The sequence below is a fragment of the Notothenia coriiceps genome, unplaced genomic scaffold (genome assembly GCF_000735185.1).
Source record: "Notothenia coriiceps isolate Sejong01 unplaced genomic scaffold, NC01 NC01_scaffold00004475, whole genome shotgun sequence".
NCBI classification, from domain to species: Eukaryota; Metazoa; Chordata; class Actinopteri; order Perciformes; family Nototheniidae; genus Notothenia; species Notothenia coriiceps.
In genome coordinates this window covers 1-8,442 of record NW_011337176.1, presented here as the reverse complement: position 1 = coordinate 8,442, position 8,442 = coordinate 1, and the positions used below count along the sequence as shown (strand labels likewise).

The 8,442-nt window shown below is 39.7% G+C and overlaps 1 long non-coding RNA gene across 1 annotated transcript; it reads right to left on the bottom strand.

Annotated features, from left to right (window-relative positions):
- Positions 1-1,455: 1,455 nt before the first annotated feature.
- LOC104942291 (uncharacterized) lies at positions 1,456-7,173 on the bottom strand. The gene is made up of 3 exons (XR_797992.1): positions 7,087-7,173; positions 4,330-4,452; positions 1,456-1,545 (listed from the first exon to the last, which is right to left on the bottom strand). It is a non-coding gene; the product is annotated as an uncharacterized lncRNA (long non-coding RNA).
- Positions 7,174-8,442: the final 1,269 nt, after the last annotated feature.

Genomic DNA, 8,442 nt, shown 5'->3' with positions numbered 1-8,442 from the left:
TGACTCCTTAGAAAGTGTGTCTTCACATTTTTCCGAAGGCAAACAAAGATCATATAACTGTTTTGCTATTTGAAGTTGTTGTTGTTGTTGTTGTTGTTGATAAAGCCATGTTGCTAGCACTGCTAAGAAAAGATCAAATAAAGGTATGTTTGATGTCACAGTTCTCCAACGCTTCCCACAGACTTGACGTTCCTTTGTTAAAATGTAATTAATACCAGGCATACATATGAGCTTCTTGCCCAAAAACTCTGAATGCCGTGAGAGCCTTTTCTGTTACGCTGTGTTGCAAAAGCAGCTGTAGGGAGTATCGTGGGCGATGAGGAGATAAATCCTGAGCCCAATCGGTGTTGATATCGCTTGTTAGCGTCCGTAATGAGGTCAGAGTCTCGCTGTCCGCCACAGATGGATATTTACACAGAAGTGGAGAGGTCTCAGGCAGCACGTAACAATAAAGATAGATCTATAGAGCAGCTGGGAGCACGAAGGGTGACCGAGATGATGGAGGATGTTCTGATGCAAACAACTACACTTCTTTGCTCAAGTAGAAGTACAGATACTCGTGTTTCAAAATACTCTGGTGAAAGTAGAAGTACTGACTAAACTTCTTTACTCAAGTCAAAGTAAAGACTTTGAAATGTACTTCAGTAAAAAGTACCCATAACTAGCAGCTGTTTTAAAGAGTACCTGACCTCCCTTTATATTATTAGAACAATAATGTCCTTGTTAGCTAATGAATGTTTCCATGCTGAACAACGGCAACATGACAACGTTTCCATTGGTCCCTCTTCTTTAGAGAAGACCAGGAAATGATGGATACACGGATCGTGTTCAAATCAATAGGCACGCAATGACTCTAAATAATAATGATCACGCCACCAAACACACATTCAAAGGAAAGGAACCAGCCTGTTTGGAAAATGAGAGAAGTAGAAAGTACAGGTATTTGGGTTCAACATGTAAGAAGTAGAAAGTACAGGTATTTGTGTTCAACATGTAAGAAGTAGAAAGTACAGGTATTTGTGTTCAACATGTAAGAAGTAGAAAGTACAGGTATTAGTGTTCAACATGTAAGAAGTAGAAAGTACAGGTATTTGTGTTCAACATGTAAGAAGTAGAAAGTACAGGTATTTGTGTTCAACATGTAAGAAGTAGAAAGTACAGGTATTTGTGTTCAACATGTAAGAAGTAGAAAGTACAAGTATTTCTGTTCAAAATGTAAGAAGTCAAAGCCTTCAGAAAAATAAGTCGTGGAGTAAAGTACTGATACCAGAAAAATGCACTACTTCCCACCTCTGCTTACGGCTGACAGCTATCAATCATGTTTAGGAACAGGAAATAATTAGCCGACAATAAAAGTGATTGTTAGCATGTGGCAAGAGATGTTGATTGACTTCATTCCATTCAAACAATTATGCAGACACCACAAACCACAAGAGTGTCTGGTCTGAAGCCTCACCTTGCCAAGAGTGGTGTACTCCACTGCGATCTCACTCAAGAAGAAGTACACGTAGTTCCCGTACTCGATAGCGTGCAGGAAATGGGGCTCTGTGGGAGGCAGGAGAGAAAACATGTGACATCTGTGAGGACTTATTCAGGGATTGACATGTGCATCGGGAGCAGGCGGTTAGGGGAGCTGGTAAACACAAACGCTCAATTTGGACAATGGGCTCAGGAGAAATGCAGGGAGAGAGCGTTCAGAAATGGCACATTTACATATAAGGGCAGACAGATAAGGAAAACACACGTACTATCGGAGAGATAACAAAGCAGAGCTGGTCCTGGATCAGAGCTGATAAAAACACCTGTACTGTATATCTAAGATAAAGTCAGTCACTTCTACAGCTGAAGTTCAGCCGGCGGTACACATGACTAAAATACCTAAAAGTTACAGTTTGTTTTGAGATCTGCAATCAGATTTTGTGGGTTGAGAAATGTATTTTCAGGCTTTTTTTATCTGATGGAAGCAATAGAGTGGTGCGGGAACGAGTTAGCATTAGCACTTCCAGTTTCCCTCGTCTCGAAGTCAATCATTTTCTTTTGTATGCATTCAGATGCCTGAAATAAGCTGAGGGGATTTTCTCCTTTCTTTCCCGCGTTTTAAATTACGTCAATAAATACCCTACTGGTTTTTTAAACAGCTGTTGCTAACAAGTTTCTAAATGAAACTACTAAACGTCATCACACAGAAGATTAGCCACCTTTAGCTTAGCGGTGGTGACATGTAGCTATGTAAGTTAGTGTATTGCTTGCGTATATCAATTGCATTTCCACTTCAAATATTAACAATTGTGTTAATATGTGGAGATTATCCAGATGAACAATATATGTATGTTCATAAAAGTGTCTTTAACAAAGATCTTATTTTGTGCAATATTCCAAAATCCACTGGAGAAATCCCATTTACTTTGTGCTATGTGCTTTGACGCTAACTTTGGGTCCTTCTACAAAAACACCCTCGCCTTGACGTAGCTCCATGAGAGGGAACAAAGACACATTTAATGTCTCGATAGGATGGGAAATTAAATAGTTCTACACGCTGCTTTAAATGAGAATGACCAGGAAGGTAACTCTTGTGTGATGATTGACTGATCAAGAAATAATGGACCCATTTTACTATAATTATGAGCTAATGAAAATGACAGCCTTGGTGAAAGTGCTGGGACGCAATCAAGCCTGTTGCACGGCGGTGTTAGAGAGCGATGTATCGATGGCCGAGCACAGACACCAACTTGGCGAAAACAAAGAAACTTCTGAAATGAATGTTAATCACTTCCTTCTGATACAATCTGCGACGGTGAGTACCGGGAGAAAGGAGAAGCTGCTGCCTGAATGATTACTATAAAAGGGCAAGGAACGATAAAAGATTTGAAAAGAGATTTGTTATCCTCTGAGCGCAGTGAATCCTGGCATTTTGCAGACTTGGAGAATATGATTCAAAATGGAAAAGCAATCAGGACCAAACTTTAGTCTTTGACAGGTTCATATATCAGAGAAATAAGAAGCCGCCCAGTATTCAACTGCCATAACTGTATGCTATGTACCTAATGTTACACTTCATTTCACAGCATGGGTGAATACTTGATGCTGATTGGTCAATTTGGATATTCAATGGTCTGTTATTTCTAGATAGTAGACCGCTGTTAAGAACGCTCTGAACTGAGGGCAATGAAGTCATATTAGTCCGCAGAGAGAAGCCATTTAACATCAGCTGTGGCCAAAAACAGTCAGAAATCACCATAAAATACTTCTTAAGTATTCATTTTTATATACTGTGGGTGCATTGACTCATGATGGCTGAGGAAGTCAACACTAAAGGGAACAGCAGAAGAAGAGACGGACAGGAAGTAACCACTAAAGGGAACAGCAGAAGAAGAAGACGGACAGGAAGTAACCACTAAAGGGAACAGCAGAAGAAGACAGACAGGAAGTAACCACTAAAGGGAACAGCAGAAGAAGACAGACAGGAAGTAACCACTAAAGGGAACAGCAGAAGAAGACAGACAGGAAGTAAACACTAAAGGGAACATCAGAAGAAGACGGACAGGAAGTAAACACTAAAGGGAACAGCAGAAGAAGACAGACAGGAAGTAAACACTAAAGGGAACATCAGAAGAAGACAGACATGAAGTAAACACTAAAGGGAACAGCAGAAGAAGACAGACAGGAAGTAAACACTAAAGGGAACAGCAGAAGAAGACAGATAGGAAGTAAACACTAAAGGGAACAGCAGAAGAAGAAGACAGACAGGAAGTAAACACTAAAGGGAACAGCAGAAGAAGACAGACAGGAAGTAAACACTAAAGGGAACAGCAGAAGAAGAAGACAGACAGGAAGTAAACACTAAAGGGAACAGCAGAAGAAGACAGATAGGAAGTAAACACTAAAGGGAACAGCAGAAGAAGACAGACAGGAAGTAAACACTAAAGGGAACAGCAGAAGAAGAAGACAGACAGGAAGTAAACACTAAAGGGAACAGCAGAAGAAGACAGACAGGAAGTAAACACTAAAGGGAACAGCAGAAGAAGACAGACAGGAAGTAAACACTAAAGGGAACACAGTATGGGCTCTTGCAGTGTTCAAATACTGTTTAATGGAAAATAAAATGTGAACAGACTTGATCAGTTACAGAAAACCTCTTTCGGTGCTGCGGTAATCTCTTTGTCACATTTTAAATCAATATAATCTTTGTTTGAGTCATATTGTTGGTTTATTAAGAACGCAGCAGTGTAATAGGTGGGATAATTTGCAGCTTTGCTCCGGGATCCTTCTCTCATTATTAAGCGGCTCGCTGCGCATTATAATATCTTCCTTCACATGCTGTTCTCTCACCTCTCAGCCATTTGGAGTCGTACTTGACGGTACGCAGCACTGGGCTGCTTTCTCCCAGACTTCGGTAAATCACTGCGTCGCTCGCCAAGAAGTCTGTCATGGTGGCCGAGTAGAAATCACCACCTGAGATAAGAAAAAAAGACAGAAAAAGGTGATTTGATATTACATTCTCAGGGATCATAACTCCCAGGAGCAACCCACTTCTTTGAAGCGTCTATTTTGGTCACAGGTGACTTTTATTCTGCCCTTTAGAAAGAGGCAGATGATAGCCGATGTAGGAGAAAGTGTCACTTTTAATAACACCCTGTGTGAACTTTGCATAAATGTCAGTGGAAACCTGGCAGGAACGAGTCTGGCTCTGCCTTCACTCTCGCTGAACTCGACCCCGACATGTTCACACAGTATCAGCTTCTCTCTGCTATCATTAGTACAGAAAACCCAACCGCACGTTAAAGTCCATCGAGGGGCAACTTCAGATTACAGCCTGGGATAAAAGTGAGCACTCATATTTAATGACCCAGATAAATTAGGAAGGGTGTAGCTGTAGTTAACAAGTAGTTAAGTTTAGTATTATATATTTATTTTTTACATTCTCAGAGGTACCTTTCTTCTTCCACGTTTGTATTATGTATAAACCAGAGGTCTCCAACCTTTCTTGAGTGGCCAAGAGCTACTTTCATCACACCGCTTACATTTATTCACACAGCACTCAACAGTTGAATTAAGCTACTTTTGTACACGTGTGTAATTGCAATACCCAAAGCTTATCAAACATCTTAACTTCAGCGTAAAGCGATTATGTTTTTTGGTTATTCTTACAAATTATGACATCAATTGTATTGTGATTTTCAACATGTATTTTATTCTCTTTTTTATTATTTTTTGGTATTGTAATGTTTATTTATTTCCTGTACATGACCTTGTTCGATTCTTACCTTGAAACTTGACATTTTTTTTATACGTTTTGAAACGTATTAATCAAAATGTCTGAAGTTATTTTTCAATGAGATCACAGGTCTATGACTAAGACTATGTGTATGGCCAACTCAGGGGTGGGATACTTTAATAGAAGTTATGATTTCTGTATATATATTAGGGATGGGAACGATTAATCGAATATTCAGGTTTTTTTTTTTTTATAGGATATGTACATTTCGGTTAACCTTTTTTTTGGGGGTCGAATATTCGAATATACATTTGCTTTCAAATTCCCATCCCTAATATATATCAATACTGAATGGGAAAAGAAGTATTTAATGACCCCAAAAATATTGGTAATGCATGTACAGGACCTTTTATCAGAGACATTTTAGGCAACCAATGCTAAGGTTTCCATAAAATATAATCAGCAATGCAACGAGTCAGCTCTGTCAAAGCTACATTATCATTATGAAGAAATGTAAGTAGTTTAAAATCAATAAGCATTCAAACTGCATTAATGTCAAACTGAAAAAAGTTCACTGAAGTTTGAAATGTTTAGCAAAAATATGACATATACAGAATTTCTCTCAAACTCAATGCTGTAATAACTAGTAAGGTCTAAATCCCTCCGTAGGGAACACAAACAAGATTTACGTTTAAATAAAAAACACTTTTGATTAAATTATGACATTCAGGACCTTTAACATTTTAAAATGTTTGACTGGCTCTCTTCACTAAACCATCACCGGAAGAGCCTCGAAAGGCACATAAGCATTATTTAACATTTTATTCAACCTCACATATTGTGACAATTACCGGTGAAAACATCCTTTAACGTCAATAAACACCGGTTTAAAAAAAAACAACCTAATATAAATAAGACTGATGAGATGATTTGTTTGTAACTTTTAGTAGTTAGGGTAAGTCACCCCCTCGTATTTGGTTAGTTTTAGGTGTTTTTATTACTTGTAATGCGTCTAAACCAGGGGTGTCAAACTCAAATACACAGAGGGCCAAAATAAAAAAATGGGCACTAGTGGAGGGCCAGACTTGTTAAATGTTTAATGCAGAACTTATTGAAATGAATTTATTGCACATATTAAATCTGGAACAAACAAAGCTTAAATTATTGCCTTTAAAAACAACATTAAATAATAAGTTACATTCATTTCTTATGGCTCTATCTGCATTTTCCCACAGGCCAACAACAGCTTCAAAAAAACTATTCCCCTCAAAGAACAAAACAAACATGCCCTGTTGTCTCAAGAAAGAAAGTGCAGAAGGAAACATCCATTAAACTCAGTGTGCTGCTCTGTGATGCTAGTTCAGATACTTGGCATCTCATCTTGGGTGCAAGGTCATCAATGTTTGGGCTCAGGCTCTGAGCTGAGGAGACCCTCAGGATGGAGTGAAGGTGTGCGTGCAATATACCGGAGGGCCAGATCTAATAGTAATTAGAAATTATCCTGCGGGCCGAAATTAAATCCACTAAGGGCCTGATTTGGCCCCCGGGCCTTGAGTTTGACACATGTGCTCTAAACTGTCTCTAATGTTAGTAATACATAATCTAAATACTTTGTGTTTGGTGTCTGACCCCTTTCCTCAAGATTAGTTTGGCTTATAAGTGTGCCCCAATTTCAAATCTTCATTCTGTCTTATACTTGATTATTGAACTTTTTGTCAATACGTTGAATTGAAATGTGGGAATCTTAATAAAACAGGAACATTGAGGACACTGAAGAGGAGGAAGGGCACAGATCAGACGCTGTGGGAGTTGAACATGTGTTTAAAAAAAAAAATTAAATCAAAAGACTTTTCATTGCTCAAATGACTCACCTGCAAAAAGGCCGACGTTGGACTGGCGGGACTCAAAGGGGCATCGAGCCTGTCCCACCACCTCCTCCCCCTCCTGCTCCAGAGTGGACATCTACGTCAGGACACAAGGGAATACTTTATTAGTCCATATACACAATTATAAGGCTAACCTAATTTAGAAAAATGGACATACAAAGACAGAGAATGAACACAGCGTTACGGTTAACACCCACGAGGTCATGGCTGCGAAAAATCAATCAACAAACAAAAGTATTTTATGTGGGATACCAAATCAATCTGTGACGATGAAAGGCAACACATGCATTATTAAGATTAGTTTTATTTGATGTTTGTTATGCGAGCCAGGTCCATAAATAAACGGTGTAATGTTGGAGGTCCTGCTGTCTCGAGCGGAGAGGATAGTTTATCTCTCAGCCGCAGATATTTAGCTGCTATTTTCCAACACGCTGTTAACAAGGTTGTAAAGCTCAGATACAACAATGAGTAAAACCCAGCAGAGTGTGTGTGTGTATGTGTGTGTGTGTGTGTGTGTGTGTGTGTGTGTGTGTGTGAGAGACAGAGTGTGTGGAGGGAGCATGCAGAGCAGATTCAACACCCTGTGAAGTAACAAGGTGACACACACAATAACACACACACCACTTAAACAGTCCATTAACACGTGGCGTTATTTATGTGATGCTGTTTCCCCTCCTTAGACACAATCAGTGTGTGTGTTCTTTTATTACGTTTTATACAAAACCTTCAAGAGGAGATGTCCTGCTCATATTCAGGTTGTCTCTCCTGGGACATGTCTCCATGCTTTAATGTTCAAAAAGCTCTTTATTTATCTCATCTGTTCACCCTCTGTCTGAAACCAGAGCCCAGTCTGCTCTGATTGGTTATCTGGCCGGCTCCGTTTTGATTGGTCAACCGCTTAGAGATGTCCCGCCCCTTAGCCTATCACGTAACGCGTTGGAGCGCAGGGGACACCCCAAAAAGCATAATAGGGCCTCTTTAAGCTGTGTGTTCTTAGACGATTATCAAAGTTTCCGATATCAAAGCACCGTATTTTCCGGACTAAGTAAACAAAGGAGTCCGATGGAGGAGTTTCAGGCATGGGAACACAAGGATTTTAGCCTTTTGAAGACCATTTACATTCAGAAATACCAATAGGCGCATTCACACCGCAGTTCTTTTCCCACTTTAGTTTTGATATAGTTCTGAAATGTCACGTTCACAGCAAAAAGAGCCGGAACTAAAATTTGTTCATGAGAACCTTTTTACCCCCTTTTCCATCCCAGCTAGAGAGCAGGGACTTTCGTGGGAGAAAAAGGTTCCTATGTCTGATTGGCTGGGCGGATTGCAAACCACGCCCGT